At 41.7% G+C, this 24159-nt stretch overlaps 2 long non-coding RNA genes across 6 annotated transcripts; one reads left to right on the top strand and one right to left on the bottom strand.

Annotated features, from left to right (window-relative positions):
- The first annotated feature begins 277 nt into the window (after positions 1–277).
- Positions 278–1444, top strand: LOC116726905 (uncharacterized). Of its 2 annotated transcripts, XR_004340705.1 has the most exons (4): positions 278–489; positions 648–709; positions 790–852; positions 1027–1444. It is a non-coding gene; the product is annotated as an uncharacterized LOC116726905 (long non-coding RNA). The 2 variants fall into 2 exon arrangements; XR_004340704.1 differs by having other exon boundaries at positions 790–1444.
- A 12687-nt stretch (positions 1445–14131) lies between these two features.
- Positions 14132–16669, bottom strand: LOC116726911 (uncharacterized). Of its 4 annotated transcripts, none has more exons than XR_004340714.1 (4): positions 15095–16669; positions 14875–14992; positions 14585–14649; positions 14132–14477 (listed from the first exon to the last, which is right to left on the bottom strand). It is a non-coding gene; the product is annotated as an uncharacterized LOC116726911 (long non-coding RNA). The 4 variants fall into 4 exon arrangements; XR_004340715.1 differs by having other exon boundaries at positions 14916–14992; XR_004340712.1 differs by lacking the exon at positions 14132–14477 and having other exon boundaries at positions 14502–14649.
- Between the last annotated feature and the right edge of the window lie 7490 nt (positions 16670–24159).

Here is a 24159-nt window from a genome sequence, read left to right as displayed (position 1 = left end):
AGTCTTTGAGCATTTTTTCAAGTCAAGTCTCAAGTCGTGATTTTAACGACTCGAGTCTGACTCGAGTCCAAGTCATGTGACTCGAGTCCCCACCTCTGATATACAGTATATATACTGCCTGGCCAAAAAAAAAGTCGCCACCAAAAAATGGTCACACTCTCTAATATTTTGTTGGACCGCCTTTAGCTTTGATTACAGCCCGCATTCGCTGTGGCATTGTTTCAATAAGCTTCTGCAGTGTCAAAGGTTTATTTCCATCCAGTGTTGCATTTGTAACCCACATAAAGTGGGTATGCCACTTTAAGAGAAGAGGTTAAGGAAGCTGGGTGGTCTGCCTGGCCAATGAGAAGTTTGGTTTCCAGAGCGTCTGGACCAATCAGGGTGCAGGCTGCCGTTGTGGATCCCGCCCTTCTCCCCCGGGTCTGCAGTACCGTTGGCTTTGCTCTAGAGATCCGACGCGGTGAGACTGCTGAGCGGGGCAGCGCCAGAGTATGTATCCCGACAGTTAAAAGTATTTTTTACGTGCTGTATTAACTGTATTGTGGATAAACTCTTTTGTAAATAGATTTTATGTTGATTGTCCAGCTTTTGTGCTGGAAATTATTTATTAAATGAATACAAACTGAACTTCAGTTTTTTACCGTTAGAGCCGTTAGGAATCGTTGGCTCTTTCTGGCAGTTATTTCAGCTTGTTCTTCGTAGATAAAAGGTAAAATTTAGGCTTTAACATAATTTTATTTTATTAAGTTTATATTATTTAGATCAAATATGCCTTGTTACATCGTTTAGTGCCCCACGCATCCGGATTGAGACCCACTATACGGTTGTCTGAAGTGTGTCGCACTGAGATCGGTGAGCATATTCGGAGCCTTTTATTTGTGTTTTTGTCGTTTGTTACATTGTTGTTAAAAAAATATCCGTTGTTTTAGTAACTAGGTAATGTTTTGTTACTGTGTTGGAAAGAAGGATTAAAGCTAGAACGGCTTGGTAAAGTCCTGTATTTCTGCTGGTCCTGTCTGTTGACAGGTCAGGTTTTTTTTTATACTGGATCATTCCTGAAGTGGATCCCTCCTTTGATATTGATGGCGAGCCTTCCCACCTGGACCTAAAGAGAGAACCAGATTTCGTCTATCCCATTTGGAGTCATGCTGCACCCTGCGGTGTGGTAGGAGAGCAACATACATCTTCACACACGGTTATGTGTGAAACCTACAACTGACATTCTCCATTATTATTGTTTTTTTATTTATTGATTTTTGGACAATACTGTTTGGATTGTTTTATTTCGGACATTGTGACGCACAGCTGTGGTGGAAATTCTCCTGTGAATGAAGTTGAATCAAACCAAATTGGGATTAATTTGATTAATCTGCTGACTAATACAATTTGGAGTGCAGATTACCAGGGTGCACCCGAATTATTTGAAATTAAGAATTAGCACTTGGCCAAGTATTATTGTTATTTCTTTTTTTTTTTCATTTTATTGTGTGTAATTTTATTTTCATAATTGTGTGTTTTGTGCAACTGTTAATTGTGTGTTTCTGTCACTAAAACCAGTTCTTTAAATACACCCAACTGCCCTTGTGTGTCATTTAAACACTCCACTGTGCTCCGATAGCCGAACCTATTGGCCCATTTATCCAAAATATATGTAATACCCTTCTCTACTGTGTTACACATTAATCTTTCACCAAGATCTTGTATTGATGATGGGAGAGTCTGACCACTGCGCAAAGCCTTCTCCAGCACATCCCAAAGATTCTCAATGGGGTTAAGGTCTGGACTCTGTGGTGGCCAATCCATGTGTGAAAAAGATGTCTCATGCTCCCTGAACCACTCTGTCACAATGTGAGCCCGATGAATCCTGGCATTGTCATCTTGGAATATGCCCGTTCCATTTGGGAAGACAAAATCCATTGATGGAATAACCTGGTCATTCAGTATATTCAGGTAGTCAGCTGACCTCATTCTTTGGGCACACAATGTTGCTGAACCTAGACCTGACCAACTGCAGCAACCCCAGATCATAGCACTGCCCCCACAGGCTTGTACAGTAGGCACTAGGCATGATGGGTGCATCACTTCACCTGCCTCTCTTCTTACCCTGATGGCCCATCACTCTGGAACAGGGTAAATCTGGACTCATCAGACCACATGACCCTCTTCCATTCCTCCAGAGTCCAATCTTTATGCTCCCTTGCAAACTGAAGCCTTTTTTTCTGGTTAGCCTTACTGATTAGAGGTTTTCTTACGGCTACACAGCTGTTCAATCCCAACCCCTTGAGTTCCCTTTGCATTGTGCGTGTGGAAATGCTTTTGCGTTCACAATTAAACATACTCCTGAGTTCTGCTGTTGTTTTTCTTCGATTTGATTTGACCAAACGTTTAAGTAATCGCCGATCACGATCATTCAGGATTTTTTCCGACCACATTTCTTCCTGGAAGACGATGGTTCCCCTCCATCCTTCCAGTTTTTAATGATGCGTTGGACAGTTCTTAACCCAATTCTAGTAGTTTCTGCAATCTCCTTAAATTTTCTCTGCTTGATGCATGCCAATGATTTGACCCTTCTTAAACAGACTAACGTCTTTTCCACGACCACAGGATGTGTCTTTTGACATGGTTGTTTAAGAAATGAGGAGTTACTCATTGCATCAGCTGGGGTTAAATAACTTGTTGCCAGCTGAAAGATAATCGCCTATGCAGTACTTATCCAATAGGAGGCTTGTACCTATTTGCTTAGTTAAATCCAGGTGGCGACTTTTTTTTGGCCAGGCAGTGTATATATATATACATACTGTATATAATGACATTATATATATATATATATTTCAATCTGGAGAGACTCAGACGGAGATGAGAAGACAATTAGAAGAGTTTATTGACAAACAGAATTTAAAGTCTTTGGCGCTCGGGCCCCGGCTGGGGATAACGGTTATCGCAGCGTTAGCGATAGGCTTCAGATGAGCATCCCCGATGCTGTTAGGAACGTCATCTCCCGGGGCCCGGCACTGGTGGTGAAGGTTGAAGAAGGGTGCGGGCCTCGGGACCGGGCGAATGGAGGACAAGGGGTGGTGGTGGGTTGAGCTCGGCTGGAGAGCGAAGGACACCACGGATGAAGGTCCTTATCAGCTGGGACTTGGTCGGTGATTGGACGTGACGTGGCTTGGTCCGGCGTTGATAGGTCGACGATTGTGGGCAGGTCGCTTCAATTAACGGGTCCCGGTGGGGATAAAAGAGTCTTCCAGTTTGAATTTGCGCCTAGGCTTCATAACTTAATATATATAAGGTGTGAGGCCTTTTAATTTTAATTGTCATAATTAAAGGCCTCAAACTTTTAATTATGACATTAAAAGTGTCATAATAATGACAATTTTAATGTCATTATGTACAGTATATATATAATATATATATATATATATATATTATAGAGATAGATATAGAGATATAGATAGAGAGATAGAGATATATATATATATATATATATATACGTATATATATATATTATAATAAATATAATATATAATATATATTATTAATAATATATATATATAATATTAATATATAATAATATATATAAGGTGTGAGGCCTTTTAATTTTAATTGTCATAATTAAAGGCCTCAAACTTTTAATTATGACATTAAAAGTGTCATAATAATGACAATTTTAATGTCATTATATATATATACAGTATATATATATACATACTATTATATAATGAATTATATATATATTATATTATATATATATATATTATATATATATATTATATTATATAAGGTGTGAGGCCTTTTAATTTTAATTGTCATAATTAAAATGCCTCACACTATTAAATATGACATTAAAAGTGTCGTAATAATGACACTTTTAATGTCATTATATATATATACAGTATATATATATATACATACACTGTATATAATGACATTAATATATATATATGGTGTGAGGCCTTTTCATTTTAATTGTCATAATTAAAAGGCCTCACACTTTTAATTATGACATTAAAGTGTCGAAATAATGACACTTTTAATGTCATCATTATATATATATATTCAATTTAATACAGTTCTGTCCTTGTCTTTTAATGTTATTATTATGACACTTTTAATGCAAAGTTGCTCTAGAAGTTGCAGTGAAAGTCCATTAAAAGTGCCAACCTTGCATTAAAGTGACTTTATTTTCAAAATAATGCGAAGTTGGCACTTTTAATGCAGCTTTGCATTAAAAGTGTCATTATTTACCGAATGACACTTCATGACAACAGTCATGAACATTCATAAAGACTCCTATTGGTCCAGTGATGCTGGGGAATCATCACATGATCAGACACACATTCCTTAATCTCTGTCTAAATGACAGATTATTGAAAGAGATTTTCTGATCAAAGTCATCATCATGTCCTCACCTTTCCCACAAGCTGTTACAACCAGTAGATCAGCAGGTGGAGCAGGTCTTCTGCTTTAATTGTTGGTCAACTCCAGTCATCACATGAGTTCACAGAGAAATGAAATAAAGAGAGAAGATAAAGTGAAGGAGGAAAATATGCATGGACAGCAGACAGTTTCTAACTTTCAGTTCAGCTCTCCGCAGCTATATTTGAAATGATTAATCATGTTGTGTAGATATAAATGTTCTTACTTTTTTAGTCAACTGGGTTCTCTTATCTTCCTCCACCTGACTGGTGGTGTTGAAGGAGGAGGATTACAGGCGGAGCTGGTCTTCTGCTTTAATTGTTGGTCAACTCATGTCATGTGACATGAGTTGATGTAGAAATGAAATCCAGAGAAAAGACAACAGGGTTAACAAATAGAATATACGTGGGACAGAAGGAAGAACAATTTTGAAATTTGACCTCAATTTCTTCCATATTTAAAATGAAAATAAGTTTCTTACTTTTTTTGTCAACTGGGTTCTCTTATCTTCCTCCACCTGACTGGTGGTGCTGAAGGTGGAGGATTTACAGGCGGAGGAGATCCAACCTGGGACGACCAGAGAATCAGAGATCTGAGAAGTCTGAACCCGAACCAGAGACTAGTTGGTATTTTTTTAATGTCTATTCATCTTCTGTGATTTTGCTGTGTTGCAACACATGAACATGCTGTTAGCCATATAAACTATTTGTTTCATGAGATTAATAGTTTATCTACATAAAACTTTACTCCACATTGCTCTCCATTTCCTTTCCTCCGATCCTGTTCTCTAGTGTCTCTCTGAATAAAACTTTTAATTAAATCCTTCAATCATAAATTCTGTCTATGTTCTCCCTTTGTCTTCTAATTTCTTATTGTCCTGATGCTTTAATTTGGTTTCTAATACAACATGTTGTCAGGCAAGCATTCCTTACTTAATGTAAACTTTAACTCTACATGGGTTGAACAGTTTCTAATTACTAATAGTGAATTTCTATTTCTACTTTTATTTAGTAAAGCTGATGGTCCCCACCACCAGCAGGAGGCAAGCAGTATCATGTGAATGTGGAAAAACGTACGAGCAGCGTGAAAAACAAGGGGTCCAGAAGGACAGGAACCACATGGACGACGACGAAAGGATCAGCGATGAGCAGCTAAAACCTGAAAGATTAAAACTTGGAGACTGGATTAGTGGAGGAACAGGATAGAACAATTTACTATATCGGAGAGCACAGCGTGGGGAAGAACCGCTATTTTCACCCTGAAACATGGGGGAGTTGAGAAGAAATCGCAAAGATGAAGAAACCTCCGGTGCAAGGCGCTACCTAAGGCTTCCTCAGACCTGCCAGGATCCTCACCATCTAAAATGCTACATCTAGCAGCGGGATAAAGAACAGCCCCGGTGCAAGGCGCTACGTAAGGCTTCCACGGGCTTGCTAGAAACCCCATTGGCTTTAATTTTAAAAAACCCCAAAAAACAGAGAAATGATGATGTCCTAATGTGACTTCCCAAATAGGTCTTCAGTTTTTACGGATCCCAATCTAATCAGAGTCACTTAAAACGTAGCGAGGTCTAAACCACACGTGTCTGGAACTCGCTCTTGCTGTCGTTCCACCAGATGTTGAAGGTGTTGGTTCCTCTTCTTTGTCCTTTTCAGTCTCCATCCGGAAACGGAAGTCAGGGGATGACAAAGTTGGATTTTCACGGTGTGTTGATGGTGAAGGACTGACGTCAGGGGATGAAAGAAAAGGATCCTCTTGCATCGTCCCTCGTAAGGGACTGTGGATAGGGGATAACAAAACAGGAAGTTTACGCACCATTCTATATGAGGGACTGAGGACAGGGGGATGACAGACCAGGATCCTCACACGCTGTCCTTGGTGAGGGACTGTGGATAGGGGATAACAAAACAGGAAGTTTACGCGCCATTCTATACGAGGGACTGAGGACGGGGGATGACAGACCAGGATCCCCACACGACGTCCTTGGTGAGGGACTGTGGATAGGGGATAACAAAACAGGAAGTTTACGCGCCATTCTATATGAGGGACTGAGGACAGGGATGACAGACCAGGATCCTCACACGCTGTCCTTGGTGAGGGACTGTGGATAGGGGATAACAAAACAGGAAGTTTACGCGCCATTCTATATCGAGGGACTGAGGGACAAGGGGATGACAGACCAGGATCCTCCAACGACTGTCCTTGGTGAGGGACTGTGGATAGGGGATAACAAAACAGGAAGTTTACGCGCCATTCTATACTGAGGGACTGAGGACGGGGATGAAAGACCAGGATCCCTCACACGACTGTCCTTGTGAGGGACTGTGGATAGGGGATAACAAAACAGGAAGTTTACGCGCCATTCTATATGAGGGACTGAGGACAGGGGATGACAGACCAGGATCCCTCACACGACTGTCCTTGTGAGGGACTGTGGATGCGACAGGGGATGAGGAGACCAGGATCCCTCACACGACGTCCTTAGGTGAGGGACTGAGGACAGGGATGAGAGACCAGGATCCTCACACGACGTCCTTGGTGAGGGACTGAGGACAGGGGATGACGAGACCAGGATCCTCACACGACGTCCTGGTGGAGGGACTGAGGACAGGGGATAACAGAATAGGATCTTCATGGTCTGTCTTTCGGTATGGAATGAACAGAGGGGTTGACGGAATGGGCTCGTCCTCCCATTCTTTACCATATCTCCATGCCATCCTTCTGCCGATACTTTGAAGGACCTCGTCCCAAATGGGATCTTCATTATACCACTGTGCCGTCTTGGCTGGGAGCTCCTCTTTAGCAACAGTGTCTCTAGTCCTCTTGGCTGGGGGCTCCTCTTCAGCAACACTGTCCCTGGTCCTCTTGGAGGGGAGCACATATTCAGTTTGATTCTCCCTGATCCTCTTGGCAGAGGGCTCCTGTCCAGCATCATCACTATTCCTGGTCCTCTTGGCTGGGAGTTTCACTTCAGTAACGCTGGCCCTGGTCTTCTTGGCAGAGGGCTCCTGTCTAGCATCATCACTATTCCTGGTCCTCTTGGCTGGGAGTTTCACTTCAGTAACACTGTCCCTGGTCTTCTTGGCAGGGAGCTCCTTTTCAGCAAGAGTGTCCTTACTCCTCTTGGCTGGGGGCTCCTCTTTAGCAACAGTGTCCCTGGTCCTCTTTCCGTTTATGCCAGTCACAGATGTCGCATGAGTCACGTCCTCTTTCGAACCTACCTGATCACTAGGCTTTGATGGTGTGTCATCCTCCTTCGCATCATTCACCTTCTTTGGAATTCTAATGGCGCGGCAAAAAGTCACTAAATTTCTCCAACCTGCCAGAGGTTGTGGCGGGGCACTGACAGAACTGGAGTCCTCTGGATGCAAAATGGGCTCTTCTGGTTTGTCAAGTTCAGATGTGACTTCAAAGCTGGAAGGAAGCGCTGTACCAAAACTAGGCTTTGATGGTGGGTCATCCTCCTTCACATCATCCAACTTCTTTGCCGTTCTCTTGGCACGGCCGGAAGTACAAGAAGCCACTAAATTTCTCCAACCTGCCAGAGGTTGTGGCGAGGCACTGATAGGAGTGGAGTCCTCTGGACACAAAATGGGCTCTTCTGGTTTGTCAAGTCCACATGTGAATTTAAAGCTGGAAGGAAGCACTGTACCAAAACTAAGCTTTGATGGTGGGTCGTGTTCCGTCGCAGAATCCACCTTCTGTGTAGTGCTCCTGGCGCGGCCGGAAGTCAAAGAAGCCCCGTCCTCTTCCAAACCTACCTGATGATGTTGCGAGGTACCGATAGGTCTGGGGTTCTCTGGACAGCAAAATGGGCTCTTCTGTTTGTCAAGTCCAGATGCGAATTCAAGTGAAGTACAGGGAGCCTTGTCTTCTTGAGGCTTCTGAGCTACCCCAATGTCTTGTTTGTATTTGAAATTTTGGGGAAGAATCTCAAGCAGCTGTGACGCAGCACTGGCACGGTCCACTGTTGAACTACTCTTAGCGGCGCCCCGCTGAACAACCGTCGAATTGTGATGTTTCAATGACTGTTGAAGCTTTCCTACAATGACCTTGACAAAACAAAGTCGGGACTTAAAGTCATCCTGGTCTTCGTTATCAGCCTCGTCGTCACTTGAGCTGGTAGAAGAGTTACCACTAGAGCTAGTAGAAGAACTACAACTAGAGCCGGCAGTACCGGCATTACCTACCTCGTCTTCCTCGGCTTCATTTGACCACAACTTACCGTGATCCTTACCATTATCTGGATGTCCCTCCAACATTGGGGATCCATCTGCTGGAAGCGCCATGGTATGGGCTGTGAAGGAAAGAAACAAAGCAAAAAAAGCTACAATTCAGTATCCAGACCTTCACAAAAGTCCAAAGCAATGTTTAGAGACAACACTGAAATACCAACAATACAATAACCCAGGTTTGTGAATGTGTTTGTTTTTCTTGAATATATTTAATGAACAATATTATTGCTATGCCATTGTGTATGATTATACAATAAGGACGGGAATTAAGAGATAAAACAAATATAGTTTATCGTTAGTCACAAACAACAGCAAAAAATACAATTTTACATAAAAACCACAACAATAAACTCTAAAACTCAATGATCAAACATGTATGGACCATCGTCACTCAGACAAACGAACTTGCAGCTTCACCTTGGTACCAATCAGTCATTAGAGACAACAAATCAAATTTAGACTTATTGGTAATTCACCCCTAACCATAAACTCTTAAACATTTGGAAACATAAATTAAAGAGCTATAAAGTGTGTTTAGGATGTCTTAATAGCTAATGAAACACCTGTAATCTAATATTATTCCATTAGTGTGAATAAAATAAAACTGCAACAAGTTACTCAGTTTACCCTTATATAACAACCCATCCTCACAAATCTTTGATGCTCAGGTACAATTTATCATTCTTAACAATAGCCAGGGATAAGATATGTTATCCATTCATAATTATTACACTTAAATCACTGCTTACACAATTTTAATATTTAAAAGTATCAAAGTTTAAAAATATATGTTTCTAATAGCATTTGTAAATTACCAAAATGTTAATTGTAGTAAATCAAACTAAATTCCTTTGAGCTCCACAATTTTTCACAATCACAAAGACAGCTAGTCTGACACCCCATCAGTACTACCTTCATACTCCCACATATAGCCAACAGCAGAAATGTACACCTGTAAAATTAATTAAGTTTAAAGATTGGGGATCTAAATAAACAAGCCGACATAAGTAGCCCTTCCTCCGTTTCCAGGGGTTCCCTCCTACAAAAATAATATTGCTTATTTTTTTAGAAATCCATATCCAGTGTTAAAATGGCCATTATATTTTGTCTGGAGATAAAATAATTAAAATAATAATCTGCATCCCTTATGTGTGCATGATGCCTCAAAGTCTTATTATCACATGTTAATATTACTCCAAATGGGTCAGTTATGGTTGAAGGTAGTGTTATGAAATTCATTACATCAGTCTGAAGATCATGGCTGCACACAACCCAGCAAGAAACTCAGATGAATGTTCACACAATTATATTTCTCCAAATGCTTCTTTCAATATTACCATCTCCATGGAGACAAAAACATCAACAAAATGGATTCTCTAAAAGTAATCCTCTCAAACTACAATAAAATGTTTTCCAATCACCACACCACTATTAATATTGCCGACTCTTTCTGAAAACGTAATCAGCGTGAAAATATATTACAGCTCCAAATATGCAAATGACCAACACAGCATTTCATAAACAACTAATTATTCAAAACTCCTCTTTCTTAGAAAAATAAAACTAAACAATAATAAGTTTAAACCTAAACTACTTAGAAATAGTTCAGGAGAAATATATATCTAAAAACTTTTCTAATATTCAAGCATTAAGGTTTTATTTCAAGCAACGTATCCAAGGAGACCAAATGTGTTTTTGAGGCATTTTCTGAAACCTGGTCCAGGCACTGACTTCTTATTCCAAAGATCTGAATAAATCAAAACCGATCTTCTAAAACCAGAAGTAACTTTTTAAACCACATAAGCAGTGTTAAACCCCCACATTCTCACCAAAAATGTTAAGTAACGAAGTAATCACAACTGGATTCACTGAAACCGAGATCAATGTGTTTCTAATGAATTTTAACATTCACTGTTAACATTCAACTAACTTCTGAAAATGATACGTCACTAAAATGCAATGGAGCAAAACACTGGTTTTCCTGGTCTTAAGTAATTACAATAAACTAAATAATTTAGTTACTTTGTGAAATCAACAGGCACACATTGATTGTTCTTTAAAGACTTTTTCTAAGAATAAAGTTGTGTGTTATTGTTTAATCAATGTATCCATGGAGACGACAAACATTTTTCAAAAAGCTGGTTCCAAACCTTCTTTCAAACCAAAACAACTCCAGTCAGCATTACTGACATCTTCCAGAATTTCAAATAACCAGCATATAAATCACAAAACAAATTCAATTAACTCACAAATACGTTGCACCCCAAAAATGCTAATTATATTTTCCTAGACAGAGTTGTAGTTTCCAAAAATGAACATCAAAGCTGACTTTAACCAACTCAAATAATGTTTTTTTTCTTTTAAATTTAGTTCACCATGTAATAAAACTAAACGCATATATTAAAGTCTATCATTAGATAGTAGGAGGCACACGTTTGAAAAGTGTTTCTTAATTTTTTATTGAAGTCATTTTAAATAATGTCACCAATGTATCCATGGAAACTAAATATGTTTTTCTGGGCTATTTTTAAAAAAATGAAAAAGAACCATCCAGTTTACCAAAAATTGGACACCAAAGTCATCAAAACTGATTTTTTACAAAGAAATCATATTTTGTTTGTTAAAATCAAACACACACACACACACACACACTTATAATGCTTATTACTGGGGCGACAGTGGTAGGAGTTTGCCCTGCAATGGTCCGCCTCTGTCGTTGTGTCCTTGAGCAAGACACTTCTCCCACCTTTAGCTGGAGTTTATTGTTGGCATGACATAACATCGGTGGGTACAATCCATTAGCTTATTATCTTCAGTGTGTGAACGTGTGCATGAATGGAAATTTTATGTAAAGCGTCTTCGAGTGTCCTAATAAGCCGCTAGTCTGATGTGATTACCATGGAAACCACGTGTGTTTGTCCGGGCATTTTTCAAAAAATTGGACAGAAATCTTACCGTTTGTTTTTTTTCCCCAAACAAGCACAACAGTTTTCTCAAACACCAGTGTTAATATCCCAGACATTTATCCACAAATGTCAATAAGCTAACACATAAGTCACAAAACTATTTAAATTAACTCACAAATTTGTTTCACCCCACAAATGCAAGAGACCTATTAAAGCTATATATTTCAAAGAAGTCATCAAAATTTCAAAGAATTGGACACCAAAGTCAGCAAACCTGATACTCTTAGATTAAATATCACCATTGTTGTTTTTTCAAATCAATTCATGTATCCTGGCTATGCAAAAAAATTATAATACAAATCAGATCAACATGTCCCTTTCTTGAAAGAAATAATTAAATTAAACAATTAAAATATAGGCTATTATAAAAGTAAATTCTATTTTTTTGAATGTTTTTTCAAAAATAATATTAAATATTTAACGTATTTCATTTATCGTATCCATGGAAACGGAATGTTTATCATGGCATTTTTCAAAAAATAACGGTCAAAAACCAAGATCATTTTCGAGACATTTAATTTAACTAATTTGACTATAATTAAGTAAAATACATATATTTATTGACTCACTACACCACAGTTTAACATTCCTGACATTTCCAGCGAAATTCAGTTCAGAAAAAGGCTCATTAGTTAAGAACATCTATGCTAGCAAAGAATGCTACTTGTCTTTTTTTTCTACAGAAGTCAGTATTTCTTTAAAACACACACAAACACAAAATAAACTAAACAAGTCACTAATATCTTAGTAATAATTTGCTTTCGTTTATTAAAAATAATAGAAGAATGATTTTAACCTTCCAGCTGGTCACCCTGTTGGTCCTCCTCCTCCTCCTTCTTCTTCTTCTTCTGGTCAGGAACCGTCTGTCGCAGGTTTGTTATCCACGGGCTTCTTCAGCAAGTGCGTATTTCAGCAAGTGCTTCTTTAGCAAGTTTTGCACAGCAGACTTTTCAACAAGCTCAAACCTTCCGAGGCTGTAAAGGCTCCTTCAGGCGTCTCTCTCAAAAGTCCCGTCGCAAAGGGGAAAGAACTCAGAAGGTCAGCGTCATTTATAGGCTTGAGGACGCTAACGTCGTTTCCATGACATTCATTGACGAACGCACGCACTGGCGCGTGAGAGAACTTGGACCACAAATAACGCAGATAATACAAGTATCGCGTTATCTTGTTTATCACTCCGTATGCTGCCACCTACTGGCCAACTAGTGTAATGACTTAAATTTTTTTTTTTTTCTCCAAAGAGTTTTTGCTGCGCTAGTGGCTCGTATTTTTTCTACAGTAGGCAGACAGGAAGGAGGGTGAGGAGAGGGGGGAAGACATGCAGCAAAGGTCGTCGGGACCGGGAGTCGAACCCGCGAAGTCCGCGCCTGAGGACTAAAGCCTCCAAGCGTGGGGCGTGCTAACCCCCTGCGCCACCACAGCACGCCCCTTTTTTTAAAGATTTTATTGGCTATAGTGACCTTTATTTGACAGAGAATTGATAGGAAAGAGGGTAATGAGAGAAGGGGGAAGACATGCGGCAAAGGTCGCCAGGCAGGGAATCGAACCTGCGACAGCCGCGTCGACGACTAAGGCCTCTATATGTGGGTTGTGCTTAACCCCTGCGCCACCACAGCACGCCCCAATGACATTTTTAAAACTTACACGACTGGTGTGACATTATATTTCTGCTTTCATTCTTAACTATGTCAGTTTCGGACCTATAAATGAGAAAACTTCTCTCTGTCACAAAACATGGATTGGAAGAAAAATTCAATTCAAAAATACTTTATTGATCCAAATTACATAATCAGCTTCAGAAAAATACTTTGCAAAAACATTTGAAACAAACAAACAAAAAAACAGAAAAATATGTTAATTTAAAAAAAATATCTAATTCTGAATAACATCCAGGTTTTTAAATAACTTTTTCCCTTTTGTTTCTATTTAGTCTTCATATCCAGAGCTGTTTTGGTCAAAAGCTCGTACTTTCAAATAAAACTGAATTCTGCACTGAACCTGAAGCCTCACATCCTTCTTGCTGTGGCAAAAAAAAACCCTTACAAAAACCAGCATCTCATCGTTGTACCTGCATGTAATTAGAGCCACACAAAGTAATTGGGTGACACGCGTGTGCTGCCTTACATAACATTTAAACACAAAAAAACGAGAACTCGTTTTTTTGTGTGGGTTGTTTGTCCTTGAAACAACCCACTTGTCACTGCTTATAAAAGTTTCAATTTAGAAACTAAACGAGTCAAAAAACAAATAAATAAATCTGTTGCACAAAGATATGGATTTTCCTCTGGGAAATTGAAAAATGTGTAATCCACGAAGGAAAAAGAGCGTTCTCTGGGTAACATTTCTACCCAACCTTTCAGTGAATCAGTTGAAGCTAAGGGTCGAAGGTCAACATCAGGATACTTCTTCAGTGTGACTGGCTTGTGTTAGTTCTTAAGATGTGAATTTTGTATTGATGTAACTACAAATTAATTAACACTTACTAAAAAAAATAAATTTCTTTTAATCCTGTTCTCCAGTTTGTGCTTTGATCAGTCATGAAGTTCTATTAAAAATGTGGGCGTTCCTTTAATATATAATGTTTCCACAAATGATTATGGTAAAAAAAAAAATGACAGCAGAAATAACAGATTGAAAGAAGAACATTTTATTAAACTCAAGAGTTACAGCAGTGATACATTTTGTGTCGTGGAGCATTAATAATAAAAACAACAACAAATAGAAAACAAATCTGCCTTCTAACTATTTATTCTGACATTTTGTTTTGGCTCTTGAATAATCAGAATCTCGTCTCCAGCCAGGCACCAGAAATCTCGCTGTCCGCTTCTCGAGTCATTGATGTTTTGACAGCAGAGTCGAGCTAAGGAAACAGAAGAACAAACTTGAGAAACGCAAAGTCCAACGCACGTTATTAAATGCTGAAACTTTTCTGAGATGTCTCAGCAGCTTCAGTTTCTGCTCACCTACCTGTTACATCCAGAGTAATGGTGTCAGCTGAGGTCCATCTCCCCAGCGGTCGGTCTGCCTCAAACCTGTCACAACGGGGGGGAATTTAATGAGAATTGTTTACTGCACTGTATGTGTAAAAGTGTTGTAGCGTTGCTCACTGTAAATCAACTTTTTGCACATTAAAATTTGTTTCTTTTATTTGCTTATATGATCTAACAGGAAGGAAAACCAAGGTTTCAATTCTTGAATAATTAAGAAAATAATCTCAACTATAGAAAAGTTAAGGTTGTAAAAAATGTATTTAGTACCAACAGATGGTGTGTAAACCTGGGGCCACTGGATCGTCTACCTTTTTTGGCAGGCAGAGTATTTTCGTTTCAGTCCTCAGTCCTCTCTGTCTTCTCTCGCCTGATTGGTCCAGTGATGCTGGGGAATCATCACATGATCAGACACACATTCCTTAATCTCTGTCTAAATGACAGATTATTGAAAGAGATTTTCTGATCAAAGTCATCATCATGTCCTCACCTTTCCCACAAGCTGTTACAACCAGTAGATCAGCAGGTGGAGCAGGTCTTCTGCTTTAATTGTTGGTCAACTCCAGTCATCACATGAGTTCACAGAGAAATGAAATAAAGAGAGAAGATAAAGTGAAGGAGGAAAATATGCATGGACAGCAGACAGTTTCTAACTTTCAGTTCAGCTCTCCGCAGCTATATTTGAAATGATTAATCATGTTGTGTAGATATAAATGTTCTTACTTTTTTTAGTCAACTGGGTTCTCTTATCTTCCTCCACCTGACTGGTGGTGTTGAAGGAGGAGGATTACAGGCGGAGCTGGTCTTCTGCTGTTGTTGGTCAACTCATGTCATGTGACATGAGTTGATGTAGAAATGAAATCCAGAGAAAAGACAACAGGGTTAACAAATAGAATATACGTGGACAGAAGGAAGAACAATATTGAAATTTGACCTCAATTTCTTCCATATTTAAAATGAAAATAAGTTTCTTACTTTTTTTGTCAACTGGGTTCTCATATCTTCCTCCACCTGACTGGTGGTGCTGAAGGTGGAGGATTACAGGCGGAGGAGATCCAACCTGGGACGACCAGAGAATCAGAGATCTGAGAAGTCTGAACCCGAACCAGAGACTAGTTTGGTATTTTTTTAATGTCTATTCATCTTCTGTGATTTTGCTGTGTTGCAACACATGAACATGCTGTTAGCCATATAAACTATTTGTTTCATGAGATTAATAGTTTATCTACATAAAACTTTACTCCACATGCTCTCCATTTCCTTTCCTCCGATCCTGTTCTCTAGTGTCTCTCTGAATAAAAACTTTTAATTAAATCCTTCAATCATAAATTCTGTCTATGTTCTCCTTTGTCTTCTAATTTCTTATTGTCCTGATGCTTTAATTTGGTTTCTAATACAACATGTTGTCAGGCAAGCATTCCTTACTTAATGTAAACTTTAACTCTACATGGTTGAACAGTTTCTAAATTACTAATAGTGAATTTCTATTTCTACTTTTATTTAGTAAAGCTGATGGTCCCCACCACCAGCAGGAGGCAAGCAGTATCATGTGAATGTGGAAAAACGTACGAGCAGCGTGAAAAACAAGGGGTCCAGAAGGACAGGAACCACATGGACGACGACGAAAGGATCCAGCGATGAGCAGCTAAAACCTGAAAGATTAAAAACTTGGAGACTGGATTAGTGGAGGAACAGGATAGAACAATTTACTATATCGGAGAGCACAGCGTGGGGAAGAACCGCTATTTCACCCTGAAACATGGGGGAGTTGAGAAGAAATCGCAAAGATGAAGAAAACTCCGGTGCAAGGCGCTACCTAAGGCTTCCTCAGACCTGCCAGGATCCTCACCATCTAAAATGCTACATCTAGCAGCGGGATAAAGAACAGCCCCGGTGCAAGGCGCTACGTAAGGCTTCCACGGGCTTGCTAGAAACCCATTGGCTTTAATTTTAAAAAACCCCAAAAAACAGAGAAATGATGATGTCCTAATGTGACTTCCCAAATAGGTCTTCAGTTTTTACGGATCCCAATCTAATCAGAGTCACTTAAAACGTAGCGAGGTCTAAACCACACGTGTCTGGAACTCGCTCTTGCTGTCATTCCACCAGATGTTGAAGGTGTTGGTTCCTCTTCTTTGTCCTTTTCAGTCTCCATCCGGAAACGGAAGTCAGGGGATGACAAAGTTGGATTTTCACGGTGTGTTGATGGTGAAGGACTGATGTCAGGGGATGAGAGAAAAGGATCCTCTTGCATCGTCCCTCGTAAGGGACTGTGGATAGGGGATAACAAAACAGGAAGTTTACGCACCATTCTATATGAGGGACTGAGGACAGGGGATGACAGACCAGGATCCTCACACGCTGTCCTTGGTGAGGGACTGTGGATAGGGGATAACAAAACAGGAAGTTTATGCGCCATTCTATACGAGGGACTGAGGACGGGGGATGACAGACCAGGATCCCCACACGACGTCCTTGGTGAGGGACTGTGGATAGGGGATAACAAAACAGGAAGTTTACGCGCCATTCTATATGAGGGACTGAGGACAGGGGATGACAGACCAGGATCCTCACACGCTGTCCTTGGTGAGGGACTGTGGATAGGGGATAACAAAACAGGAAGTTTACGCGCCATTCTATATGAGGGACTGAGGACAGGGGATGACAGACCAGGATCCCCACACGACGTCCTTGGTGAGGGACTGACGATAGGGGATGACAGACCAGGATCCCCACACGACGTCCTTGGTGAGGGACTGAGGACAGGGGATGAGAGACCAGGATCCTCACACGACGTCCTTGCTGAGGGACTGAGGACAGGGGATGACAGACCAGGATCCTCACACGCTGTCCTTGGGGAGGGACTGAGGACAGGGGATAATAGAATAGGATCTTCATGGTCTGTCTTTCGGTATGGAATGAACAGAGGGGTTGACGGAATGGGCTCGTCCTCCCATTCTTTACCATATCTCCATGCCATCCTTCTGCCGATACTTTGAAGGACCTCATCCCAAATGGGATCTTCATTATACCACTGTGCCGTCTTGGCTGGGAGCTCCTCTTTAGCAACAGTGTCTCTAGTCCTCTTGGCTGGGGGCTCCTCTTCAGCAACACTGTCCCTGGTCCTCTTGGAGGGGAGCACATATTCAGTTTGATTCTCCCTGATCCTCTTGGCAGAGGGCTCCTGTCCAGCATCATCACTATTCCTGGTCCTCTTGGCTGGGAGTTTCACTTCAGTAACGCTGTCCCTGGTCTTCTTGGCAGAGGGCTCCTGTCTAGCATCATCACTATTCCTGGTCCTCTTGGCTGGGAGTTTCACTTCAGTAACACTGTCCCTGGTCTTCTTGGCAGGGAGCTCCTTTTCAGCAAGAGTGTCCTTACTCCTCTTGGCTGGGGGCTCCTCTTTAGCAACAGTGTCCCTGGTCCTCTTTCCGTTTATGCCAGTCACAGATGTCGCATGAGTCACGTCCTCTTTCGAACCTACCTGATCACTAGGCTTTGATGGTGTGTCATCCTCCTTCGCATCATTCACCTTCTTTGGAATTCTAATGGCGCGGCAAAAAGTCACTAAATTTCTCCAACCTGCCAGAGGTTGTGGCGAGGCACTGACAGAACTGGAGTCCTCTGGATGCAAAATGGGCTCTTCTGGTTTGTCAAGTTCAGATGTGACTTCAAAGCTGGAAGGAAGCGCTGTACCAAAACTAGGCTTTGATGGTGGGTCATCCTCCTTCACATCATCCAACTTCTTTGCCGTTCTCTTGGCACGGCCGGAAGTACAAGAAGCCACTAAATTTCTCCAACCTGCCAGAGGTTGTGGCGAGGCACTGATAGGAGTGGAGTCCTCTGGACACAAAATGGGCTCTTCTGGTTTGTCAAGTCCACATGTGAATTTAAAGCTGGAAGGAAGCACTGTACCAAAACTAAGCTTTGATGGTGGGTCGTGTTCCGTCGCAGAATCCACCTTCTGTGTAGTGCTCCTGGCGCGGCCGGAAGTCAAAGAAGCCCCGTCCTCTTCCAAACCTACCTGATGATGTTGCGAGGTACCGATAGGTCTGGGGTTCTCTGGACGCAAAATGGGCTCTTCCTGTTTGTCAAGTCCAGATGCGAATTCAAGTGAAGTACAGGGAGCCTTGTCTTCTTGAGGCTTCTGAGCTACCCCGATGTCTTGTTTGTATTTGAAATTTTGGGGAAGAATCTCAAGCAGCTGTGACGCAGCACTGGCACGGTCCACTGTTGAACTACTCTTAGCGGCGCCCCGCTGAACAACCGTCGAATTGTGATGTTTCAATGACTGTTGAAGCTTTCCTACAATGACCTTGACAAAACAAAGTCGGGACTTAAAGTCATCCTGGTCTTCGTTATCAGCCTCGTCGTCACTTGAGCTGGTAGAAGAGTTACCACTAGAGCTAGTAGAAGAACTACAACTAGAGCCGGCAGTACCGGCATTACCTACCTCGTCTTCCTCGGCTTCATTTGACCACAACTTACCGTGATCCTTACCATTATCTGGATGTCCCTCCAACATTGGGGATCCATCTGCTGGAAGCGCCATGGTATGGGCTGTGAAGGAAAGAAACAAAGCAAAAAAAGCTACAATTCAGTATCCAGACCTTCACAAAAGTCCAAAGCAATGTTTAGAGACAACACTGAAATACCAACAATACAATAACCCAGCATAAGGGTGTCCATATGTGCACTTGGCACCAGGACACCCTAGGCCGCAGTTCGATGATCGACTTTGTCATCGTTTCATCGGATCTGCGGCCGTATGTCTTGGACACTCGGGTGAAGAGAGGTGCGGAGCTGTCCACTGACCACTACCTGGTGGTGAGTTGGCTCCGGTGGTGGGGGCGAAAGCCGGTCAGACCTGGCAGGCCCAAACGTGTTGTGAGGGTCTGCTGGGAACGTCTGGCGGAATCCCCTGTGAGACGGAGCTTTAACTCCCATCTCCGGCAAAACTTCGAACACGTCCCGGGGGAGGTGGGGGACATGGAGTCTGAGTGGACCGTGTTCCGTGCCTCCATTGTCGAGGCGGCCGATCGGAGCTGTGGCCGCAAGGTTGTCGGTGCCTGTCGCGGCGGCAACCCTCGAACCCGCTGGTGGACACCTTCGGTGAGGGATGCCGTCAGGCTGAAGAAGGAGTCCTATCGGGCCTTTTTGGCCTGTGGGACTCCGGAAGCAGCTGATGGGTACCGGCGGGCGAAGCGGCATGCGGCTCGGGCGGTTGCTGAGGCAAAAACCCGGGCGTGGGAGGAGTTTGGAGAGGCCATGGAGAAAGACTTCCGTACGGCTTCGAGGCGGTTCTGGTCCACCATCCGGCGTCTCAGGGGGGGGAAGCGGTGCAGCACCAACACTGTTTATAGTGGGGATGGTGTGCTGCTGACCTCTACTCGGGACGTTGTGGGCCGGTGGGCAGAGTACTTCGAAGACCTCCTCAATCCCACCAACATGCCTTCCACTGAGGAAGCGGAGCCTGGGGACTCTGGGTTGGGCTCTCCAATCTCTGGGGACGAGGTCGCCGAGGTGGTTAAAAAGCTCCTCGGTGGCAGGGCCCCGGGGGTGGATGAGATCCGCCCGGAGTTTCTTAAGGCTCTGGATGTTGTAGGGTTGTGTTGGTTGACGCGACTCTGCAATGTCGCATGGACATCGGGGGCAGTTCCCCTGGATTGGCAGACTGGGGTGGTGGTCCCCCTGTTCAAAAAGGGGGACCGGAGGGTGTGCTCCAATTATAGAGGGGTCACACTCTTAAGCCTCCCTGGCAAGGTCTATTCAGGGGTCCTGGAGAGGAGGGTCCGTCGGATAGTCGAACCTCGGATTCAGGAAGAGCAGTGTGGTTTTCGTCCTGGTCGTGGAACGCTGGACCAGCTCTACACCCTCGGCAGGGTCCTGGAGGGTGCATGGGAGTTCGCCCAACCAGTCTACATGTGTTTTGTGGACCTGGAGAAGGCGTTCGACCGTGTCCCTCGGGGAGCCCTGTGGGGGGTTCTCCGGGAGTATGGGGTACCGGGCCCTTTGATACGGGCTGTCAGGTCCCTGTATGACCGGTGTCAGAGTCTGGTCCGCATTGCCGGCAGTAAGTCGGGCTCGTTTCCGGTGAGAGTTGGACTCCGCCAGGGCTGCCCTTTGTCACCGATTCTGTTCATCACTTTCATGGACAGAATTTCTAGGCGCAGCCAAGGTGTTGAGGGGATCCGATTTGGTGGCCTTAGGATCTCATCTCTGCTTTTTGCAGACGATGTGGTCCTTTTGGCTTCATCAGATCGTGATCTGCAGCTCTCGCTGGAGCGGTTCGCAGCCGAGTGTGACGCGGCCGGGATGAGGATCAGTGCCTCCAAATCCGAGGCCATGGTCTTGAGCCGGAAAAGGGTAGAGTGCCTTCTCCGGGTCAGGGGGGGTGTCCTGCCCCAAGTGGAGGAGTTTAAGTATCTCGGGATCTTGTTCACGAATGGGGGAAGAAGGGAGCGGGAGATCGACAGGCGGATTGGCGCAGCGTCTGCTGTCAAGCGGGCGCTGTACCGGTCCGTCGTGGTGAAGAGAGAGCTGAGCCAAAAAGCGAAGCTCTCGATTTACCGGTCGATCTACGTTCCCACCCTCATCTATGGTCATGAGCTTTGGGTCATGACCGAAAGAACGAGATCGCGGATACAAGCGGCCGAAATGGGTTTTCTCCGTAGGGTGGCTGGGCTCTCCCTTAGAGATAGGGTGAGAAGCTCAGTCATCCGGGAGGGACTCAGAGTAGAGCCGCTGCTCCTTCACATCGAGAGGAGCCAGTTGAGGTGGCTCGGGCATCTGGTCAGGATGCCTCCTAGACGCCTCCCTGGTGAGGTGTTCCGGGCACGTCCCACCGGGAGGAGGCCCCGGGGAAGACCCAGGACACGCTGGAGGGACTATGTCTCTCGGCTGGCCTGGGAACGCCTCGGGATTCCCCCGGAGGAGCTAGAAGAAGTGGCTGGGGAGAGGGAAGTCTGGGCCTCCCTTCTGAAGCTGCTACCCCCGCGACCCGACCTCGGATAAGCGGAAGAAGATGGATGGATGGATGGATGGACAATAACCCAGGTTTGTGAATGTGTTTGTTTTTCTTGAATATATTTAATGAACAATATTATTGCTATGCCATTGTGTATGATTATACAATAAGGACGGGAATTAAGAGATAAAACAAATATAGTTTATCGTTAGTCACAAACAACAGCAAAAAATACAATTTTACATAAAAACCACAACAATAAACTCTAAAACTCAATGATCAAACATGTATGGACCATCGTCACTCAGACAAACGAACTTGCAGCTTCACCTTGGTACCAATCAGTCATTAGAGACAACAAATCAAATTTAGACTTATTGGTAATTCACCCCTAACCATAAACTCTTAAACATTTGGAAACATAAATTAAAGAGCTATAAAGTGTGTTTAGGATGTCTTAATAGCTAATGAAACACCTGTAATCTAATATTATTCCATTAGTGTGAATAAAATAAAACTGCAACAAGTTACTCAGTTTACCCTTATATAACAACCCATCCTCACAAATCTTTGATGCTCAGGTACAATTTATCATTCTTAACAATAGCCAGGGATAAGATATGTTATCCATTCATAATTATTACACTTAAATCACTGCTTACACAATTTTAATATTTAAAAGTATCAAAGTTTAAAAATATATGTTTCTAATAGCATTTGTAAATTACCAAAATGTTAATTGTAGTAAATCAAACTAAATTCCTTTGAGCTCCACAATTTTTCACAATCACAAAGACAGCTAGTCTGACACCCCATCAGTACTACCTTCATACTCCCACATATAGCCAACAGCAGAAATGTACACCTGTAAAATTAATTAAGTTTAAAGATTGGGGATCTAAATAAACAGGCCGACATAAGTAGCCCTTCCTCCGTTTCCAGGGGTTCCCTCCTACAAAAATAATATTGCTTATTTTTTTAGAAATCCATATCCAGTGTTAAAATGGCCATTATATTTTGTCTGGAGATAAAATAATTAAAATAATAATCTGCATCCCTTATGTGTGCATGATGCCTCAAAGTCTTATTATCACATGTTAATATTACTCCAAATGGGTCAGTTATGGTTGAAGGTAGTGTTATGAAATTCATTACATCAGTCTGAAGATCATGGCTGCACACAACCCAGCAAGAAACTCAGATGAATGTTCACACAATTATATTTCTCCAAATGCTTCTTTCAATATTACCATCTCCATGGAGACAAAAACATCAACAAAATGGATTCTCTAAAAGTAATCCTCTCAAACTACAATAAAATGTTTTCCAATCACCACACCACTATTAATATTGCCGACTCTTTCTGAAAACGTAATCAGCGTGAAAATATATTACAGCTCCAAATATGCAAATGACCAACACAGCATTTCATAAACAACTAATTATTCAAAACTCCTCTTTCTTAGAAAAATAAAACTAAACAATAATAAGTTTAAACCTAAACTACTTAGAAATAGTTCAGGAGAAATATATATCTAAAAACTTTTCTAATATTCAAGCATTAAGGTTTTATTTCAAGCAACGTATCCAAGGAGACCAAATGTGTTTTTGAGGCATTTTCTGAAACCTGGTCCAGGCACTGACTTCTTATTCCAAAGATCTGAATAAATCAAAACCGATCTTCTAAAACCAGAAGTAACTTTTTAAACCACATAAGCAGTGTTAAACCCCCACATTCTCACCAAAAATGTTAAGTAACGAAGTAATCACAACTGGATTCACTGAAACCGAGATCAATGTGTTTCTAATGAATTTTAACATTCACTGTTAACATTCAACTAACTTCTGAAAATGATACGTCACTAAAATGCAATGGAGCAAAACACTGGTTTTCCTGGTCTTAAGTAATTACAATAAACTAAATAATTTAGTTACTTTGTGAAATCAACAGGCACACATTGATTGTTCTTTAAAGACTTTTTCTAAGAATAAAGTTGTGTGTTATTGTTTAATCAATGTATCCATGGAGACGACAAACATTTTTCAAAAAGCTGGTTCCAAACCTTCTTTCAAACCAAAACAACTCCAGTCAGCATTACTGACATTTTCCAGAATTTCAAATAACCAGCATATAAATCACAAAACAAATTCAATTAACTCACAAATACGTTGCACCCCAAAAATGCTAATTATATTTTCCTAGACAGAGTTGTAGTTTCCAAAAATGAACATCAAAGCTGACTTTAACCAACTCAAATAATGTTTTTTTTCTTTTAAATTTAGTTCACCATGTAATAAAACTAAACGCATATATTAAAGTCTATCATTAGATAGTAGGAGGCACACGTTTGAAAAGTGTTTCTTAATTTTTTATTGAAGTCATTTTAAATAATGTCACCAATGTATCCATGGAAACTAAATATGTTTTTCTGGGCTTTTTTTAAAAAAATGAAAAAGAACCATCCAGTTTACCAAAAATTGGACACCAAAGTCATCAAAACTGATTTTTTACAAAGAAATCATTATTTTGTTTGTTAAAATCAAACACACACACACACACACACACTTATAATGCTTATTACTGGGGC

This window comes from Xiphophorus hellerii, chromosome 10 (assembly GCF_003331165.1).
Source record: "Xiphophorus hellerii strain 12219 chromosome 10, Xiphophorus_hellerii-4.1, whole genome shotgun sequence".
NCBI lineage: Eukaryota > Metazoa > Chordata > Actinopteri > Cyprinodontiformes > Poeciliidae > Xiphophorus > Xiphophorus hellerii.
The sequence above is the reverse complement of the archived record's forward strand: the minus strand, read 5'-3'. Positions and strand labels throughout refer to the sequence as shown.